Source organism: Erinaceus europaeus, chromosome 22 (assembly GCF_950295315.1).
Source record: "Erinaceus europaeus chromosome 22, mEriEur2.1, whole genome shotgun sequence".
NCBI lineage: Eukaryota > Metazoa > Chordata > Mammalia > Eulipotyphla > Erinaceidae > Erinaceus > Erinaceus europaeus.
Window position 1 is genome coordinate 12,448,219 of NC_080183.1, and position 22,834 is coordinate 12,471,052.

Sequence of the window (22,834 nt, forward strand, 5' to 3'; positions counted from 1 at the left end):
TGCCTCAATTTTGATTCGGTATGCATGTATTAAAAAATACCCAATAGACTTGAATCACTTCCTATTTAAGGGGAACTTTCTCAAAAATCGGCATAACAGTTAACTTCCTCTTTATGGTTTCCCAAGAATGAATTAAAATGTGCAAAATGATTTGAAATTCATGGTGAAAGGATGCTTTAGCCTGCTAATCCCCCAAGAATTCTGCCTCCAGGATCCTGCTTAAGTGAGCAGGAAACTTCTGGAATTGAACAAGCATTGTGGGTGGTCCTGCTATGGTTAACAGGAAAGAGTGGAGATTTCAATTAAAGATGTGAGTCAACTAACATAAGCACCATTATTTGTAGGTGTGTGTGTGTGTGTGTGTGTGTGTGTGTGTGTGTGTGTGTGTGTGTGTGTGTGTATCAGTTTAGGTTTGTAAAGATAGGGCAGACAGGCCAGGAGAGGCCAGAAATGAAAACTCTTTGTGTCAGAGGAAATTCTCTGGGGGTAGGAAGGATTTCCAAGATTATTTTTGTATGTCATAGAAGCTATCAGTACTTGCATATACTTTGACTATTATCTGAGTTTGGGGGACTTATAGAGAAATTAAGACGCAGTGTATCTTGGGTTGTCTTTGAAATTTCAGAGTGCAAATTGATTTTCCATTTCAATTTCCCTGTTCTGGGATGAGAAAGGAAATGTAACATACTTTTTTTTTTTAATTGTGTAGTACAGTGGAAACAATTCTCAGGTCTTATTGCTTCATAGTTTAAATAGTGTTTTCCTTTTATAGCAAAATTAGAAGTCCTGTCTGATGAAAAGTGGAGAAATTTATTATATTTTTTTGTTCCAGATTTTCTCATTATTCATTTAGAGTTATGTCACAATATTTCTAGGCTGGTGTCTACTGACTAAAGGTGATTTTTAACATCTTTTTTTTTGCCATGAGGATTTGCACAGGAATATCCTTTCTGTACAACTCTCTCTACCTCTCCTGGTATTTTTTGTTTGTTTGTTTTTTCTTTCAGGTAGAGGATGAGAGACAGAGAAAGCAAGAGAGATAAAAATTTGAGAGATAGCATGACATTGTTTTCCACTGCTAATGAAATTTTCCTTTTGTATAGTACATCCATATGGTGACCAAGAATGAAAACCCAGGTCCTCACTCATGGCAAAATGTGTGACATACCACCCTTCTATTTCCCCTTTTCGATCTAAAAATGTGAATGTGGATCAGTGAAGCCCCAGTGGCTCTCTAAGTCCGAGTCACATTTCTCAATATCTGTCCATATGAGGAGCGTTCGACTGGTCTGATACCATGTTCACTATAAGTTCCCTCATGAAACTGAACTGTAGACATAGCCAGTACAGTGAGGAATAGAAAAACTGAGACTTGAGATTCAAATTAAGTGTTAATTAAACTAAAAGAAAATCTTGACTGGCATCTGGGGAAATACCATTATGGTCATGCAAAAAAATAAAAAATAAAAATCATGCTTGGAGCTTAGAGGTCCTAGGTTACCAATCCACAGCATCACCACAAACCAAAACTGGGTGATGTTCAGGTTGGTTTCTCATTGAAGTAAACTATTGAAAAATCAAATCAAATGTTGACTGTGTTTTTGTTTTTCATTTGCTATCTTAAAGTAGCTGTCATTTACATGCCATGCCTTAAGTTCTGACTTTGTGCCCTCCTGTCTTTCTAAATCATCGCAGAACCACTGTCATTAGATACTTAATCCTTCAATTTGTCAATGTCAAGAGAAACTAAATAAGATTAAGAAAGGGAGATGCCTGTTCTTGTTGTCGTTTTGTTTTAGTGACTTCATATTAATTTAGAAAACTACAAGATAACGGGGCCATACAGTTCCCACCACTTTCTCCCCACTCACTCCATTGGAAGATGTAACAGTACTCCCAAGGTTACAGAAATGGGATGACTATTATTTCCATCACTATCTGTCCATATTTATATACATATATACATATATATGTTTATGTCCATATATCTTTTCTATGGCCTTCTCTTCCTTTTTAAGTCACACCTACACCTTTTAATACTTCTAAGTGTCCTCCCTTTATCCCTCTTCTCTCTCTGGGTCTTGATGGCATTGGAGTTCAGAGCTCTTCCCTTCATATTTCTCCCTTTTGAGTAATATGGACCAAAATTCTGTTTGGGGTACAGAGGGTGAAAGTTCTTTATTCTGTAATTGTTTCTCCACTGGACATGGAGATTGGCAGGTTTCTCCATGGCCCCAACCTGTTTCTATCTTCCCCTAGTTGGGTAGGGCTCTGGAGAGGGGAGGTTTCTGGCCACACTGGTGAAGTCATCTGCTCAGGGATATCAGGATGGAATCATGATAGCATCTGGAACTTGGTAGATGAAAAGCGGTAAGATATAAAGCAGGACATAATGATTAATGAGCAGGAACCGAAAGGTAGGAATAGAGCATTTGAGAGTAAGGGTAATAGGGCGGAAAGAAGCCAGGAAGCCTATTCTACTTATGTTCCTAGGAGTCCTTAATGACTTCCTTAATTTTTGCTTGAGTTTGATAGATAACATGGGAGTGGGTTGTTTGAGAAGAGTTGAGAATAGGGATAGAAAGTGGAGTTTTGATAGTTTTACAATGATGTGCCTCCAGTCTTGGTCATTGACATGCATGCCCTTGGATATATTCTCTGCCTTTTGAATATGTTTGGAGGATTGCCTGCACGAGAAAAATGCTGTTAAAATTTCCCTGAATATGGTCGGTCTCTGTTCCTCTCACCCTGCCCTCTTCCTCAGAAACTCCTATCAGTCTTAGATTTAACCTTTTGATGGAGTTTGCAATTTCATAGAGAGTCACTTTGTTCTTTCTAAACCTTTCCTCTCCCTCATCTTTAATTTGAAAGAGCGGGCTCCTTATATCTTCTGTATTACATATTCTTTCTTCTGCATGAATGCATCTCCTTCCTAAGCCTTCTACCTGAGCTTGTACTGCTCTCAAAAGGTCTTTTATTCCCTGCAATTCTGTTTGAAGTGTTTCCTTTCTTAGTGAATTCTGACTGGAATTCTACTTTCATGTTTTCTAAATTCATAGAAAACTCTGACTGAAGTTCTTCATTCATTTTTTCTAGTTTCTTAGAGAACTGTTTTTGAAGCTCTTCTGTGTTTATTGAATCCTTGGTGAACTATTCCTTTAACTCTTGAATATGCTTTTCCATAGTATGCTGAGATTCTTGAAGAGTCCTCAGAATGAGCTTTCTGTTGTATTTCTCTTATTAGAGAAATGTTTGTATTTTCTTGGAGTCCTTCTGTTTTACTTCTCTCTGGTTTGGTGTGTTTGTTTGCTTCTGCTATAGTTCTGTTTACACATTTATTTTGCTGATTATTGCTGCTCAGTAGTTGGTGTGGTGGTCTCTTTGGCATGCTGGAGAAGTGGGGGCTGGGGTTAAGTTTGTTGTTGTTGTTTCCTTGAGCTGTTTTGTGCTCTTTGTGGTGTGTATATATGATTATTCATTTTATTTAAATCTGAAAGCAAGCCTTAAGGGTTTGCTTCTGGGCTGAAGCTATGTTCATAGTAGCAGGGCTCACTTTACTGGTTAGCCACCACCAGCTGTCACAAATTACCTTTATTTTTTACCAGTCTTCTTTTGGCCACAAATACTCCCTTATTTTTTGGATATGTCCTTACTTATAATTCAGTAGGCTAATGCCTCAAGTGTTATGGATTGAAAAGTCTTAACTTCCCTTCTCTCTCAAGCAGCACTGTGTATGGCTTTAACTACTATTCTTAGAGGGCAAATGGCACCTTCCTCTGATAGAGCTCTAAATTATTTGTGTTTGCTTTCAGTCCTACACTCTTTCGTGCCCCAACCTCATACATAAGCACCCACCGCAGGCTGTGGTGTTTTTGTCGATGTCTCAGCTGCAGCTGGTGAATTTTGTTAAGCTTAATAGTTGTAGATATTTGTTGTTTGGGTGAAGAGTCTAAGATCAGTGCCTCCCAGAAGTCCTCTGTCTGCAAGACTTTGTTGATGTGCACTCTTAGCTTGTAAGATTATTGCTCATTTGGGGGGGCGCTTTATTGTATCAACACTTTTTTTTATGGATAATGAACCTTGTTCTACTGTTTCAGGAGCAGGAACTGTATCCCAACTACAATGTTAAGGAATTAGGCTGCATTAAGGAAGTTTATATATATATATATATATATATATATATATATATATATATATAAAACTTTCATAGTCTATTTACTTATTTAAATTTTTTATTATCTTTATTGGATAGAGGCAGCCAGAAATTGAGAGGATAGGGGGAGACAGTGAAGAAAAGAGAAAGAGAGACAGTCGCAGTATTGCCACACCATTTACAAAGCATTCCCCCTCAAGGAGGGGACTGGGGACTTGAACCTGGGTCCTTGTACATTTTATAACATGTGCGCTCAACCAAGTGTGCCACCACCCACCCCCACAGTCCATTTAAAAAGGCACTGGTTAATCTTTCTTTTATTTCTTCATGTTTTCTTCGCAAGCTATATATACTCTTATTCTCCATTTATTGCTAAAATAATTTATTTACTTATAGAGGCAGAGCAAATCAATAGGGGAATGAGATATAGGGAGGGAGAGTCCCTGCTCTTCGACTCTCGGAGCATCTGTCCTGCAGGAGAGGACCCAGAGCCTTGAACCCAGGTCCAGAAGAAGCTAAGCTGTGCACTCAACTGGGTGTGTGCCATCACCAGGCCACACTTTGCACTTTCTTTTTTTTATTGGCCTCCAGGGTTATTGCTGGGGTTTGGTGCCTGCACCATGAATCCACTGCTCCTGGAGGCTTTTTTTTTTTCTTTGCTTTTGCTGCCCCTGTTTCATTGTTGTTGTGATTATTACTGTTGTCATTGATGATGTTATTGTTGGACAGGACAGAGAGAAATAGAGAGAAGAGGGGAAGACAGAGAGGGGGAGAGAAAGACACCTACAGACCTGCTTCACCGCCCTTGAAGCTACAATCGGGATCCTCAAGTGGGGTCCTTGTGCTTCAGCCACGTGCGCTTAACCCACTGTGCTACCGCCCGACCCCCCACTTTGCACTTTCATAACAATTCATGATTTCATTTTCAACGCCAGCTTTTTATTTATTTATTCATTCATTCATTTTTTCCCCTTTTGTTGCCCTTGTTTTTTATCATTATTGTTATTATTGTTGTTACTGCTGTTATTGCTATTGGATACAACTATAGACCTGCTTCATTTCCTGTGAAGTGACACCCCCCCACACCTGAGGGTGGGGAGACAGGGCCTCGAACCAGAGTCCTTACTCCCGTCCTTGTGCTTCGCTACATGTGCACTTAACTCTGCGCCACCACCCCCCCCCCATTTTTACTTTTAGAGGAGCAATAATCAGCTTTATGGTTTAGATGGTGTTGGGGGGGATGAACCTGGGACTTTGGAGCTTCAGGCATGAGAGTCTCTTTGCAGAACCATTATGCAAACTACCCGCACCTAAGGCCAGCTTTTGACGAAGGTTTCTCTGTAAAGTTTATGAAGTTTAAGAGTCAGAGAATGAAACCAGGAAGATATAGTGATGAAAGCTGTTCATGTTTGAGATTCTGAGGTCTCTCATGATTGCATTGTTCACCGAAATGCAGATGGTGCTCTGGGTGATCTGGGCTCAAAAGGGTGGAGTTTCTTGAGTGACAATTTACCAGCATTGTGTGGACCGAGGACCCACTCTGCTAGGGAATATCTATATCTATATGAAAGGGAGGAAAAGAAGTCTGCACAACTATTGTGCTTACTGCTGGGGTGTTTGAGGATGGATGAACTAAGATAAATAGCCACAGATTTCCAAGAGTCTGCAAGGGAATGAAAGAGATTGCAACAGAAATGGAGAGATGGCTGTCCTGAGCTTTGGAAGGATGTGGAGAGAAAGCCTAAACTGAACATCCTTGGGAAGAACATGACTAAGTCTAGTCCTGAGTTGCCTTTCTTGACAAATAGAAGTGAAAACCATATTGCAGTGTATGATTCTTAGGAAAAGAAATTTGGAAATCAGATTGTTCCCACACATGCAATGCCATGTTCTCTTCAGACACAAAGAAAATGAGTGAAGATGTTGATAAAAGGAAACACAGCTAGTTGTTTTTGGGGATTTGACTGAGACCCAGCCCTTCTGAGTCTTACTCCCATATTCTGTTCATCATTTACACAACAGATGAAAGACATTCAGAGAACCTGCCAAACATCAAAGTAAGGCAATAGGAATTTATAGGAGCTTTGCAAGAAAAGCAAGTGGAAAAAAAATCTGGCATTTATAATTTTAATTCAGGAAACATGACTGAAGATATTTATATAAAAACTTTGAAATCAAAACACAGTGAGTACAGGGTAAAGAGAGCAATCTGCTGGGAGGAAAAGAAAAAAAAAAAGGCGTTTCATAGTACAAAGCTATGGGCAGAAGTCCACGGGATGGTTAACTGACAATATGTTCACTAGTAAGCAAGGACATATGTCAAACATCATTTAACAGACCTTAAAAATGTATTTAATAACAAGTATATATAACCCATTTGGACCCCGATTCCTGGCTTTGATTTCTTAAGGACATAAAGACAAATATACTTTGTAACAGATATTAAGATGGAAGATTTACAACATACACAATGATGATAATATCACTAAAATCCTGGGTAATGGATGATAGAAACTGCAGACCTGTGAGCACTGAAGTAAGACTGAGAGGAGGAAAGGGGTGACAACAGAAGCCTGGGACTCTGGAGCCTCAGACCTGAGAGTCTGTTTGCATAACCATTATGCTACCCAGCCTCTGCCCCTTCTGTTTCTTATTGTTAAGGAAGTACTGCTGAGCTGTTGCAGTCATTTAGCTCATGTAACTAGGGTGAGCAGATCCACTGAAAATGCCTTCTCTCTCCACTCCGCACTTCTCTGTAACCCTCTTACTCACTCACGGCTAAATCTCAATGCAATCACCCAGAGGAGATTTGCCAAAATAGATTCAATTTACTCAAACCCTGAGCCAACCTCATCATTAGATGAAACTATCATCCATCTATTTTATTTAGATTGAGCCTGACAGGATTGAACTTCCTGACCTTGTATACTCAGTATTTGAGTGGAATAAAATTCACACACACACACACACACACACACACACACACACACACGGAGAGCAGTAAGCTTAAATACAATAGTTAACATCATAATGTAACTTTTTTCATTCTTATTTTGCCTTGTCTAGTCTTTTTCTTTCTCTTTCTTTTCTTCTCATGAGAATATATATGTATTATATATAATATATTATATATATATTTATATACACAAACACACACACATACACACACACACACACACACACACACACACATATATATATATATATATATATATATATATATATATATGATGTAGCACTTCAGATTTAGTCACCTGAATAAAAAAAGTTGATGGGGAGGGTAGATAGCATAATGGTTGTGCAAAGAGACTCTCATGCCTGAGGCTCCAAAGTCCCAGGTTCAATCACCCACACCACCATAAGCCATAGCTGAACAGTGCTCTGGTAAAAAAAAAAAAAAAAGAAAGAAAGAAAAAGAAAAAAGAAAGACCAGTTTTGGTTTAAAAGAGGGATTCAATGTAGTGGAATTATGAGAGGACCCAAAATAAAATGAATCTTATTTGTATTGATTGGGGTAGTCACTGAGTTTATTGCATACTTAATGCTATTTTTGTTCCAGTATCTCTCAAGATTGTTCAAGTCATTAAAAGCAAAGGTGGTTAGATAAACTATCAGCACAATCAGCCTCTCTCCATTTGGCATACCAGATGAGGTTCTGAAACAAAAGGGGCAGAAATTGATAGCTATGTGTGAATATTTATTTACTAAACATAACAAGCATGCCATAATTAATACAAAGTGCTATAGAGAGAGAAAGCTGGGAGAAGTGGTGGTAATCCTCTGTACTACTTTTACAATATTTCTGTAAATATAAACCTATTCCAGTATAAAATTTATTAACTAGGAAGTGTCACATAGCGTTTCGTAGCAAGTAGTATACATTCTAATGTATGTAGAAAGTAAATCAGGGAAATAATGAGCAAATAAAACTAGATGAGACTGATAAAAAAAAATCTCCTTTTAGATAGAGATGAGAATAAAATATAAGGCTACATATCCAAACCTTGTGAAGGTGACCATTGCTCTATGCAGAAGGGAATTGCCTGGCTTAGAGCTAATGTCATCAAACATCAGTGCGGTTGAAAATAAATGATGGCTTAAATGCTAGTAAGACTGTGGATAAATGGATATAATATAAATTGCTACTGTATTGTAAATAAACAGTAATGATGCTATTTCTAAAAAGCTGAATGCACTTTGATCACACCTCAATTTAAAGAGTACAGAATATTCAAAACATCATCTGTGAGCAAAAAGAAGTGTAGCACAGTATTAATACCAAAATTACTATAAACTAGCAAAGTGCCCTCCGATGTTGAAATTATTTTGGATGCATAGAGTAAAATGAGGTAGCAGGAATCAAATGTGCTAGTCTTAGAATGGCATATAAATATTTTATGTACATTGTTAGGAACGAAGAAAGTCACAAGTTCAGAGCAAGTTTTTAAGTTCTAGCTTTCTTTTTTTTTTTTCCCCCACAAAGAAGGAAAGATAGAGAAAATCTGCTGGGCTTTTGCTGTGGGGTTTGACACTGGTTTGTTAGGTACATAAAAACTATGGCAACAAAATAAGCAAATAAGGAAAGGTCAGCTAGCCATGTAGTGTGGGCCAGTCATTAAGAACAGTCTACTAGCGTTCAGCTATAACGTGTGAAGACTCTGGGAGAAGCAGCTTTGAAAGCCCAGGGAGGAGGCGGAAATGACCGGATGAAGGGCAAGCAGATAAAGAGAGTGACTTCGTTTAAGTAACTTCCTATACCCACAATTCCTTAGGAGTTTGTGTATGTTTCTTATGTTCTTGACCTCAGTCATCATACCCCATATGCATTTTGCTCACTGTTAAGACAGAGTTTCCAAAAATAATAATAATAATAATTCTCTAGAAACGCTAAAATAAGAAAGCCCTCTCTTGAGAAGTCACTTGGACACATGAAATAGCTAAAGCTGAATCTCTGCAATGACCCGAACTAGTCCCATGGATATCTGCCCAGGAGAGAAGTCCAATATGGCTCAGATGCAAAGAGCCTGCAGAATGATGTCCCATCCTGATAAGCCTTCTCACTTTTCCTTTGCTTTTATGGCAGGTGGCAATGAGTGTCTATTTTTGGCAAATCCAATGAAGGAGAGGTCACCCTACAAAGTCTAAGTGAGAGTTGCGGGTACTGCCCATAGATAGATACCTTGCAAGTAGTTGAAATATAGGGAAATATATATTTGCCTTGTAACTCAAAACTTAGCTGATTAAAATGCATTCAGAATCCTGGTGTAAACTATGTTGAGAAATAAAACGATGAGGGGTAGTTGGCTCACTTGGTTAAGCACATAAATTACCAAGCGCAGGGACGTGGGTTCAAGCTCCAGCTCCCCACCTGCAGGCTGGGTCCTTGTGCACTGTAATGTGAACACTTAACCAGGTGCGCCACCACCTGGCCCCCACAAATTAACTAGTATCCTAAAGACGTTACTACATTCTATATTTACTATAGATTAAGACTATATTATACTATAGATTGTAATGCATATATCTCTCTATATTTTATCTATAGTGATTTATAATCAGAGACAGAAGAAACTACTAGTCAATAAAAAAAATCTACAAACTTTAAGCCCTTGGTTGCTCAGGTAAAATATACAATTTCTGTGCTTTCTTTTCAGTCTATAAGCTTTATGACAAATTTCTGACTAAGGGGTCAGGTGATGGTTGACTGCACATGTTACAATGTTCAAGGACCCAGATTCAAGCCCCCACCCCCAACTGAAGGGGAAAGCTTTGCCAGGGGTGAAGCTTTGCCAGGGCTGCAGGTGTCTCTCTGTCTCTCCATTCCTCTCAATTCCTGGCTGTTTCTATACAACCAATAATAAATAAAAGATAATGAAATATTTTTTTAAAAATCTGACTGATGACTGTAAGAAGATGGTGCACAAGACTGGGTTTTGTTACTAGAAGAAAGAGACGTGGTTTTCATTTCTTATGCTTTTCCCAAGGACAGAGTGTAGAACCCATCGCAGGACTTGGACTTCTACTATTAATGGAGACCAGCTTTAAGGATGGCGGTGAAAACCAAAATTTGGAGTCTACTATGAATGCTGCCCCACAGTCAGGAGGAATTAAGACCACTGATTGCCAAAGAATTGCAAAATAAATAAATGAAGAATTTCTCATTTGTTTCTGTCTGGATTTCAGCAATTCAATCTATATTTGATTTAAATAATATTTTATTTAATGAGCACATTCACATAATTTAAACAGAAATTTTATGAGCATATTCACATACTTTAAATAGAGCATCCCCAGTGTTTAATGTGTCCAGTTAGTAGAGTTAATCCTCATCATAATCATCACTAGATTTAAGATCCACTTGTACTTTATGTAGTTATTCATAAAAAATACAAGTTTTCTTTCCTTTCTGTAAGTACTGTCCTGGCCCCAGTGTGGCCACAGTAGGAATGAAAGCAGCAGCAGAGACATAATCAATTCAATCTGGACAGCATTTCAATCTAATATGCTATACAATATAGATTGCTTTAATTCTGTCACGTTGAGTTATAGATTCAGTCTTCCATTCTTCTCCTTGTAGTTGCGCTGGCAGATGACAGCGGGCTTGTAGGCAAAGTGGCTAGAATAAGCCTTCCGCGGAGGAGGAGGGAATGTCTGTGATGGTTGCTGAGGTAGGCACGGCTCCATCCCACAACTGGGCCTCCTTCCTTTTCTAATTTCTTAAAAAGTACTGATTTTAAAGATATACTTGCTGGTCTACCTACTTACTAGAACAAGAGTATGAGCATACCCAGCTCTGGGGATCAAGTCCAGGGCCTCATGTATATAAATTAGGGGCGCTCTAGCCAATCTGGACTTTCCAGACTCGTTGTACTTATTTATTAGGGTTCTTGGATATTGAGAATGATTGAATCCTGTAGGTGAAAACTAGGTTTTTCTCTAAGTTTGTTTTCTTCATGCCATGTCCGCTTAACCCACTAAGCTACCACCCGACCCCCTAAAGCCCTAAAACATTACTTTAAAAAAGTTAAGCGGGAGTCGGACTGTAGCGCAGCGGGTTAAGCGCACATGGCACAAAGCATAAGGACCGGCATAAGGATCCTGGTTCGAACCCCGGCTCCCCACCTGCAGGGGTCGCTTCACAGGCGGTGAAGCAGGTCTGCAGGTGTCTATCTTTCTCTCCCCCTCTCTGTCTTCCCCTCCTCTCTCCATTTCTCTCTGTCCTATCCAACAACGACAACAACAATAATAACTACAACAATAAAACAACAAGTGCAACAAAAGGGAATAAGTAAATAAAATAAATATTAAAAAAAAAAGTTAAGCATTATTTTTTTTTAATTTTTTTTTAGTTATGAGAGAGAGAGAGACTGTGAAGGCAGGGAGAATGAGAAAGGACCAGAGCAAGTTCACCCTTAGCACAGGGAATGCTGGGGTAAAACCTGTGAACTGCAACTTCTGGGAGGTTAGTTAGTGCTCTGATGGGCTAAGATATGTCATTGGTCCTTGATTTTTTTTTTTTTAATTTTTTTGTTGCTTCAGAGACACTATAAGACAGGTTTTTCTCAGAGATGAACTCAAAATGTTAAGAAGCATCTCTCAAAAAAAAAAATCACAAAAGCAATTGATTTATGAAGGAGATAAATATATTTTAATTGCAGAATTGGTTTAGAACTTAGAGATTTATGAAACATAGGACATAAAGTAATTTTGACAAACTAAAGATAAAAAAATATTTTGTGACAACTCTGTGACATAATTTAAATACCCGATATCCATGCCTTGTCACAGAGTGAGAAAAATGAAGGGCAATTTTCTAAGTAATTGTCACTGCTGGAATACATCACCCATTAGAACAATGCTGTTGCATTTGGTAAGTTTCAGACCAATCGCAAACTACAGTAATGAAATGTCAGTCCTATGAAATTGAGAATGAGCCTGTACGTTTTACTACAACACATCGGGTCCTTAATGCTTCCTTCACACTTCGTAAACTGACACAAATGACAGGAAGACATCTTCCCAGAATCTTTAATATTGAAATATTTTGGAGAGGAAAATACACTTGAAATTTTAAACATTATGTGACAATGCTATGTAACTGAATGAAAGTCAATTAAACTGAAGGTCAATTAAAATCTCAAAGGAGGAGTTCAAGAACACTAAGTCTTGAAGTCAAAAAATAAGGTTTGACATGCCACACAAGTAATTCAAGTAATTCGGTGCTAAAAGTTTCACATTAAGTCTGTTCGGAATCCATTGAAAAAAGTTTAAAATTTAGAAATTCAAGATTAGAATTAAAACCAAAATTATCTGAAAAAAAAAGTCCACGTTTGCATAGCAAGAGAAATATAATATATTGAAGAATGAATTTAAAAAGTGGTGCACTGGAGGGGGGGCGGTGGTGCGCCTGGTTAAGCTCACATACTGCCATGTGCAAAGACTTGGGTTTGAACACCGGCTCCCCACCTGCAGCAAGCACGCCTCACACGGAGTGAGGCAGGTCTGGAGGGGTCTTTCTCTCTCCCTCTGTCTCTCTTTCCCTCTCAGTTTCTCTCTGTCCTGTTAAATAGGAAGAGAATTTAAAAAAAGGTGATAGACTGAATCTATGCATCTGCCTAACATCCAACAACAAAAAAAAATAGAGCCACTAAAGAGTAGAACCTCTTCCTCCTCCTCCTCTTCCTCCTTCTCCTTCTTCTCCACCTGCTTTTTCTCTTCCTCCTCCTTCTCCGTCTCCTCTCTCTCTCTCTCTCTCAAAAGAGCCTGGCAGGGATGAAATTAAGTCTGTGTGAGAACACCTCATCTGGAAAAATAAGTGATAGCCCAGGTTAAGTAATTGGAGAGTAAGTAGTAGAAAAGAAACTCAAACTCAAATCCATTTCCTCACTATTAATTCTACTTCTCCACCACCTTTTTTTTTGGGCATGAATCTAGGCTATATTTACAACATGAAATCTCACCATGGTTTAGATTGTGGTAATGTTGCTAAAGAACTATGGCTGGGGGTCCGGGTGGTGGCGCAGCTGGTTGAGGGCACGTATTACAGTGCATAAGGACCCAGGTTCGAGCCCCCAGTCCCCACCTGCAGGGGGAAAGCTTTGCAAGTGGTGAAGCAGTGCTACAGGTATCTCTCTGTCACTCTCCCTATTTCCCCCTTCCCTCTCGATTTCTGGCTGTCTCTAGCAAATAAACAAATAAATATAATAATAAAAAAAAGAGCTATGGTTGGCATCAAGATTCTGCTTATGATGGGCCAGGTGGTGTGTACTCAGTTAAGCACATATGTTACAGTGCGCAAGGACCTAGTTCAAGCCTCTGGTCCCCACCGGCAGGAGAGAAGTTTCACAATTGGTGAAGCAGGTGCCTCTTTCTCCCTCCCTCTCTGTCTCTGCCTTCCATTTCAGTTTCTGTCTCTAGCCAATAAATGAATAAAAAAATAAAATGGTAAAAATAAAATGAGAAAAAGACTCTGCTTGAAACTGAAGATCCAGAAAGCCTGGTGTTAGCTATAGGGTGGCATCACTTTAAAACTGATTTAGGGGGTCGGGTGGTAGTGCGGCAGGTTAAGCGCATGTGGCATAAAGTGCAATGACGGGCTTAAGGATCCCAGTTCGAGCCCCCAGCCCCCCCCCCACAGGTCTGCAGATGTCTATAGTTCTCTCCCCCCTCTCTGTCTTCCCCTCCTCTCTCCATTTCTCTCTGTCCTATCCAACAATGAATGACATCAACAATAACAATAATAACCACAAGGCTACAACAACAAGGGCAACAAAAGGGGGAAAATGGCCTACAGATGCAGTGGATTCATTAAGTTTCTAGATAGATATAACTACTTTCTTTAATATCTGTCAGAAGTTTAAAACAATCAGTTTCATTGTTGGGTGGGCATTAACCAAACTACTAAAACAATAGAAAACCCCATTTAATATCCTGTTACCCAAGAATTCACCCTTGGAAACTGTGGAGAGAATATGTCCTAAGAATCTATGATACCACGAAGATACAAATTCTACTGTCTTTAGTCATATATCTGTAAGAAAAGTATCTTATCTTATCTGACCTTTTAAAAACTTTTTCTTAATAAACAAAAAAAACAAAGTTATTATCTCAAATGGGACCGAAAGTCTATATTTTGCATCTGTGTCTTAAAAAAAATAATAATCTCGAGTCCTAGATTCTTAATTGTTAACAAAACATTTCCAGATTGCTTTCAGAAGTCTCCGGTTTGTTATGAAAATACCAGCAGAATCTTAATTGTAATAGTGCTACCGGGCACCATTAACCCCTTTCAGATATATCCATAATAGAAAAAGAAAAAGGTAACTGGCAGGCATCAGTTTATTAAATAAACACAGGTGTCCTGGAGTCCCTGCTGGCATGCCAACTACAGAAGAATCATTCTTTCCAAGCAGTCAAGAAGACAGGGAGAGGAGAGAAAGATCCTGGAGGTCAGTTGTGGACCAGCTGAATGTTGTTCAAAAACAAAACTGGCTTGTTACCAGGCTGACTGTGAAAAGGCACCTCTGCCATCACAGGGTGGGGACAGGACTGCCTGTTGGCCCCTTAAACGGACAAAATGATGCTCCAGTGTCTGGGTCATGAACAAACTGAGGGCGGAATTATCAGCCCTGGGGCTTTTTTCTGGATGTGTATTGTGTCTAGAAGACACAGTGTGTCTGTTCTTCTTTTCCTCATACCTAATAAAAGCCCCGACCTTAATGAAGCTGTCATGCATGACAGTCCTAATTACTAGTCTCTAGAAAGACCAATCCCCCCGCCATACACACACACACACACACACACACACACACACACACAGACACACACACACAGACAGACACAGAGACACACACAGACCCACACACACAGACAGACACACAGAGACACACACAGAGACACACACACACAGACACACACACAGACACACACAGAGACACACACACAGACACACACAGACACGCACACACACACACACAGACACACAGAGACACACACAGACACACACAGACACGCACACACACAGACACACACACAGACACCCACAGACACACGCACAGACACACACAGACACGCACACACACAGAGACACACACACAGACACACACACAGACACGCACAGACACACAGACACACACACAGACAGACACACACAGACACACACACAGACACACACAGACAGACAGACACACACACAGACACAAACACACACACACAGACACACACACACATTTTCACACAATGTAACCAGAGGAACAGTTGTTGTGATTAGTTCTATCTCCCTCTGCTTTTTTTTTCCTATACCTACTCTCTTCTGGACATCTCGGTAGGCAATGTGGACTTCAGTGAAGGTGACTACAAACATCCCATGGTCCTGTGTGGATTTTCATCATTTCCAGTGATGTCTGGAAGACTCTCTTGAGACTCTTGTAAACATCTCTGTGACTGTTTGTTTCCTGCTCAGTCAGGGGGAAGGATGCAAGTAGAGGTTTTGACAGACTAAAACAACAGTGAGCCCAAACATTTTATATTAAAGTGCTTTAGAAGACTCAACGTGTGCAAGTTTATTTATTTATATACTTAGTAGCTAATTATAGTGAACTGTGATCCTGAATTAGTACAATAAGCCAAAAAGAGTACAAAATGAATTCAATCTGGGATACATTCTAAAGTTCAGGACCATCAGATAGTGTAAATACATGCCAAATCAAAGCACCCAAGGGGAAAAATTGCTGATAAAAGTACAGACAGCCAAATGTACTCTGTCCTCCTTGATACAGGAAGTCAGCCCAGATTAAACAGAGTACTTCTAATCTGATTCTCTCTGATTGCATCAGAAACAGCCAACCTTTCTGTGCTTATGTATATAAGACTATAGTCTAGTGCCTGGTGTGTGTCTGTATTTTGGTGGGGGGGAGGAAAAAAAAACTGGCTGTGAACCAGGACATTTCTTCTGCTTCAAATAATCTCCTTTCAAATACAATCAAGCTGTCAGCTGGTTGGCACTGGTTTGGTATGTCTCTCAGAACTTCTCTTTGCAAAATACTACAGACATTAGCCTCCAGACCTGAATCATTAGGTCTCTTTGATCAACAGTTTATGGTACTCAGCCTTGTTCTGAGTGAGTGTCTTTGTGTTGGTGCAAATTGCAAATGAATAATCAGGGGGTATAAGATTTTCTTTTGTACCACTAGTTGGACTAAGAATAGGGAAGTGATCCTTTTTTTTAAACCTTAAAATAGGCTTAATTAAATCTAAGAGCACATTCAAGTTCAACTTTATTTTTTTCTTGCTATATTCATTTGAAAGACTAGAATTTGCTCACTTAGGAGGTAACTTATAAGGCAGAATACAGGGGGAGTTGGACAGTAGCACAGCGGGTTAAGCACCTGTGGCGCAAAGCGCAAGGAACCGCATAAGGAGGTTGGACCCCCCCTCCCGCCCCCAGGCTCCCCACCTACAGGGGGTAGCTTCACAGGCGGTGAAGCAGGTCTGCAGGTGTCTGTCTTTCTCTCCCCTTCTCTGTCTTCCCCCCCTTTCTCCATTTCTCTCTGTCCTATCTAACGACAACAACAACATCAATAGCAACAACAATAATAACTACAACAATAAAACAAGGGCAACAAAAGGGAATAAATAAATAATAATAATAATAAAAGATGGCAGAATACTGTGGGAGGCGCTGGGTCTGATCCCTTGCACTACTACCATGCTCTCTTGTGTTTTCTCTCCCTCTCTCATGTAGGAAATAAACTAGGAGATATTTTTAAGAAAACCTAGAAGACTGAGTCAATTTACTATTTTAAGTGTGTTTTTTAATCTAGGTAGTAATAAAATAACAATTCTCTGGTTGTGCATTGTGCTGTATACATTCTAGGATGTGTCTGGATCTCTCTCTCTGTCTCTCTCTGTAAAGGTTTATACCCCAGAGAGTCTTTGATGTTGACTGTGTTGCTTTGAACTCACTCTATCTTTCTTCCATTGGTCAGACAGAAATTATTCTGGATACTGGAGGCAGAAATTATTCTGCTCTCTCAAGGAAGTCCAATGTTAGGTGTCTCCTCTTTTAATTGGAATAATGGCTTTACTAAGAAACAGATCAAGTAATAAATAGAAAATAAAATAACATTGTCAACTGGAGATGTAAAGAAAAATATGTTTATTTTGGTGAAATACCAGCCATCACTAGGTTTGAGGTAAGACAGCTTGTAAATACATCACATGCACATGGAGCACGCACATTCTTCACAGAAGATGGAACTTGGAGTTCAGGTAGAGAGTAGGACCACCATCTGTTAGCTACCCAATGTTGTCTGACACAGTGCTGTCCCTGTCCTTGATGGGAACTGGTGTTACCTGTCTGTAATGTACCCTGCTGAGTGATTTCACAGGCTAAAAGTAGGAACAGTAATTGCCTGGGAATTGAGCTAGGAGTTGAATTCCTGCTTAAATTAGGAGTAATGTAAAAACATTCTCTTTTGCTTATTCGTAAATACATTGTCCTAAGTGGGCAAACTGTTTCTCAGAAAAACTGTCACTATAATGTTCATGTCCCTGAAAATGCCACTGTCTGATTTTTATGTGCTGTATACAGGGAGTAAGTATGAAAAATGTGAATGATTGTCTGAGTTATCTTTGGTCAAAAAGATTTTAAAAAAAAACTTTCTTAACGTCCCACAGAAGTGGATCTTCTGGAAAATCAGTATCATTCAGTTTCCAGCCCAGGTTGTAAGTTTATGTCTCACACATGATAAATTTCTCAGAAACAGTTTGAAGACTCAAGAGGATCTTCTGATCTTTTGTTACCCACGCTTGAAGATAATTGTTCTCTTTCTAATCACTTAGGCGGGGATGTTTGCTTATGTGCACAAGAGCTCAGGCAAAATGCAAGCAAGTAGCAAAGCTGTGCCAGGGGCATCAGGGCAAGCATTTCTGACCCAAGGGTCTAACTAGAGAAGATTCAACCAAGATTTAACGGAAATGCTTCACAGAATACTTCCCATAATTTTCTGCAGTTGCTGTAAAGTATAACCAAGTCAAAAACATTCTCTGGCTCATCTATTATTGGTTCACTGATTCACGGTTCTAAGTAGAAAACAGGTTGTTAGATCACTTTGAGACAACGTACTGCCTAACATGTTAATAGTTGGAAAACCCTCAACATGGACAATGATAAATTTCATATAAATTTTAAGAAGGTATTTTCTTCCCTGTAGAAAGCTAATGTTCAGCCATGTCAGTTAGACTGAACTAACTGAATTTGGTTTTTTAATTTTAATTTAGCTATTACTAAACTAACAGAAAGAAACTGAGAGGGGAGAAGGAGACAGAGGGGGAGAGGCAGAGAGACACTGGGAGACCTGTCTCTCCACACGCGAAGCTTTTCTCCTGCAGGTGGGGCAAGAGGCTTTGCAACCTGATCCCAAACTAAAGAATTTATACAGATTCACAGTGAACTTGTAGGTTGGGTTCAGACAGAGAAATGAATACTCTGTTTAGTGATGCATTGAAGGTTGGGTTCAGACAGAGAAATGAATACTCTGTTTAGTAATGCACTTGTTTAATGTAGATTAGTGGTGACACTCTGCATGTGATCTCCGCTTCAGTAGGAAATTGTCCCCAATTCAGAGGAAGTCGCTGAATAATTTCCAGTTCTAACTGCCCTCCAAAAAGCAGAGGTAGGCCCATGCTCAGAGAATTATATGTGTTTTCTCTTTGAGCTGACACATTTCCTTTACTCCATCTTTACCTGGCATGCTATTCTTTATAGAGCCTGGCTCTCAAGCTTTCAAGGTCATACAACGGAGTGGTACCAGGAACAGGCAGGTCTGTTTCATCACAAATGACATAACCACATCCTCAAAGCTTGAAATCCGTGCAGCTGAAAATATGGTGAGGGGGGAAAAAAATCACATCCAGATGCTATTTTACATTTTTCCTCTCCAGTCTGGAACAGTCTTGTGGTTGGCTGTTTCCTTTCTGTTTCCTTCTGCTTTTCCTGCATTCTACAATTTGAGGACTCGAATGGCATTGTGCTAGCAGTTCTCCAGACTGAAGATATAGCACCTCACCAGCAGGAGGCGTGGAGCTTTTCTGACTAGTTCTCACCGTGGTTTGTCCATCTCTTCACTATTTCTGCCATCATATTACAAACCAAGTACTACAATTTCATCTTAAATCTGGCGCCTATTGATTGCGTGCGACCTTCTATTTCATTTTCTAATATAACAATTTAAAGTATTCAAAGGGTGGGGAGAGATAGCATAATGGTTAGGCAAAGAGACTCTCATGCCCAAGGCTCCCAAGTCCCAGGTTCAACGCCCTGCACCACTATAAGCCAGAGCTGCGAGTGCTCTGGTAAAAAAAAGCAAAAAGAAAAAGAAAGTATTCAGACATATATATAAAGACACCACCACTATACATATAGATACATCTATGTATCTATATTCGGTGTGGACATATATATATATCACAGTTCCCATATATTCCAGCGTATTATGTTATTTTGCAATGCTGACGGTAGCACTGAAATATCACACGCCAAGGTTTCTTCTTGTAAGTACCAACCTCTCACAGAATGCGATGTACATAGTAGCTTTCAGAATTAAGCTAAGCTCCAGTTTTAAAATGTTTTATGGAACAACAGGAGCTACCACTTTGTTTTAATTTTTCTTTGATGAGGCCCATGGATAGATAAGAATCAAAATACGCCCTTTAATCATTGCTTTCCTTACAGTATTTCTATCCGTGACTTCTGCATTGCTGTAAGATTTATAACTCAAGCCTGTGACTCACCCAGAAAAAAACACAATGGATAACACTCTGGGGGACTGGGTGGTGGCACACCTGGTTGAGCACCTATGTCATAATTCGCAGATTGAAGATTTGAAGCCCCAGTCCCCACCTGCAGGGGGAAAGCTTTGCGAGTGGAGAAGCAATGCTTCAGATGTCTCTCTGTGTCTCTTTCCTTTCTCTACCACCTGTTTCCCTCTCGATTTCTGGATGTCTCTATCCAATAAGTAAATAAAGATAATACATTCCTTTAAAATCACATGGTTTAAAAAAGAACATTGGTATGACTGCTCTTAGAGTTTCTATACAGATCTTCACCTAGTAAGTTTAGCATCATGAAAAAGTTGATCTTTCTGTTTCTATATGAACTCAGAGTAATAATGATAACACTTATATAGACCGGCATTACCATCATCATCTTCTTCATCCTTTGTAACTGACGTCATCAGTTAGTGTCTCTTTTCCACCCAATGAGGTGTAATATTTTTAAATCCATTAGTTAATTTTTTTCTACTTTAACATAACATTACTGCTATAAAAACAAGATTCCTGGGAGTTGGGCGGTAGTACAGTGGGTTAAGCACATGTGTTGCAAAGTGCAAGGAACAGTGGAAGGATCCCGGTTAGAGCCCCCAGCTCCCCACCTGCAGGGGAGTCGCTTCACAGGCGGTGAAGCAGGTCTGCAGGTGTCTGTCTTTCTCTCCCCTCTCTGCCTTGCCCTCCTCTCTCCATTTCTCTCTGTCCTATCCAACAACAACATCAATGACAATAATAACTACAACAACAATGGCAACAAAAGGGATAAATAAATAAATATTTTTAAAAGTTAAAAAAAAAAAAAATCAAGACTCTTGATCACTAACGTTCCTGGTCCTGGTGGAATGGGGGTCTAGAGCTCTCTGGTTTACTTCCCCTGTCACTCACCCCTCTGGGAAGATGGACCAAAATTCTTTTGGGGGTGCAGAAGGTAGAAGTTTTGACTTTTATATTTGTTTCTCCAAGGGACATAGGCATTGGCAGGTTGATCCGTATATCCAATATGTTTCTATCTTTCTCTAGTGAGACAGGGCTCTGGAGAGGTGAGGTTTCTGGGACACACTGCTGAGGTTATCTGCCCAAGGAAGTCAGGATGGAATCTTTGTAGCAACTGAAACTTGGTGGTTGAGAAGCAGTAAAATGGAAAGCAGAACAACAAGTTTAATAAACAGAAACCATAAAGTTAGACTACAGCAGATGAATGTAGGGACCATAGGGTGGTAAGAAGCTAGGAAGTCCACTTCAGGTATTTTCGTAGGAATGCACATCTTAGTAATCTTTGCTTAAGCTTGATAGCTAACATGGAATGGACTAGAAATATTGTCTGAGAAGATGGTGACAGAGTTAAGAATGAGGCAAAAGGAGAAATAAAGTGTTTCTGAAAAGTAATAGCAGTATGACATTATTTTGATATCCAAGTGATATCAAAAATATGACATTATTTTGATATCAATGAGCTTTTTTTTATATTTAAGTTGTCTAACAATTATAGGAAAAGAGATTCTGATTCTGTCGCCATGGCTAAAAAAGCAAACATGAAGAGTTTTTGTTTGTTTGTTTTGGGGGGAGGGGTGGTTAAAAAGAAGTCACCCAGGGGACGCCCCAATGCTTCACCTGCACTATTCCAGCCTTTAGGTCCATAATTGTCCAACAGTTTGTTTAGGTTTGTACTTTAACTCTCTTTCCATCCACCAGGTTCCAGATGCTAACAGGATGCAACCAGACTTCCCTGGACAGACAACCCCACCAATGTGCCTTGGAGCTCCGCTTCCCCAGAGCCCTTCCCCACTAGGGAAAGAGAGAGGCAGACTGGGAGTATGGATCCACCTGTCAATGCTCATGTTCAGCAGGGAAGCAACTACAGAAGTCAGACCTTCCACCTTCTGCATCCCACAGTGATCCTGGGTCCATACTCCCAGAGGGTTAAAGAATAGGAAAGCTATCATGGGAGGGGTTGGTATAAAGAGTTCTGGTGGTACAGTGAAGCTGTACCCTCTTATCCTATGGTTTTGTCAGTGTTTCCTTTTTATAAATAAAAAATTTAAAAAATATTCATACACAATTATAGAGGTTTCCATAAAAAAAGAAGTCACCCAAGGGTAAAAACAGACCTTTTAAGACAACAAAGATAAATGTGCACACGGTTCTAATCACCAGGACTTTCTTTTCTTTTTTCTTACTGAACAGACCTGAAAAATCTCCTGAGAAACTTCATGCAGGATCTAACTGTTCAAAGGTAAATTTGGCACAAGTACAAATCAAAAAAGTACAATACAGCTCCTTCTTAACTCTGGGGCATATTTAAAATTTAAAGGCAGATGAGCACTTAAGAAGGAAATGGTGGTTCACCTTCTAAAAAAGTCCCAAAACCTAGATATAGACCAGGTTCTGTGAGAGAGAGCATATGTTCACACGTATCCATAAACTACTGCAAAATATATACCTGAAAGCAGAAGCACACTAGAGTTTGCAGTGTGTACCCCCCTAACACTTCCTCTCCACTATTCCAACCTTTGGGTCCATGATTGCTCAACAATTTGTTTGGCTTCGTATGTTAACTCTCTTTTCAGCCACCAGGTTCCAGGTGTCATCAGGATGCCGGCCAGGCTTCCCTGGATTGAAGACCCCACCAATGTGTCCTGGAGCTCAGCTTCCCCAGAGACACACCCTACTAGGGAAAGAGAGAGGCAGACTGACCAGTCAACGCCCATGTTCAGCGGGGAAGCAATTACAGAAGCCAGACCTTCTACCTTCTGCAACCCACAATGACCCTGGGTCCATGCTCCCAGAGGGATAGAGAATGGGAAAGCTATCGGGGGAGAGGGTGGGATACGGAGATTGGGTGGTGGGAATTGT

General features: G+C 39.8%; 1 long non-coding RNA gene across 1 annotated transcript in view; it reads right to left on the reverse strand.

Moving 5' to 3' along the window:
* Positions 1–5,399: 5,399 nt before the first annotated feature.
* Positions 5,400–22,834, reverse strand: part of LOC132535403 (uncharacterized) — a 417,427-nt gene continuing 399,992 nt past the window's right edge. The window contains exons 2-3 of the long non-coding RNA XR_009547181.1: positions 13,041–13,051; positions 5,400–5,473 (exon numbers count right to left, since the gene is read on the reverse strand). This is a non-coding gene — a long non-coding RNA (uncharacterized LOC132535403). The remainder of the gene's footprint in view (positions 5,474–13,040; positions 13,052–22,834) is intronic.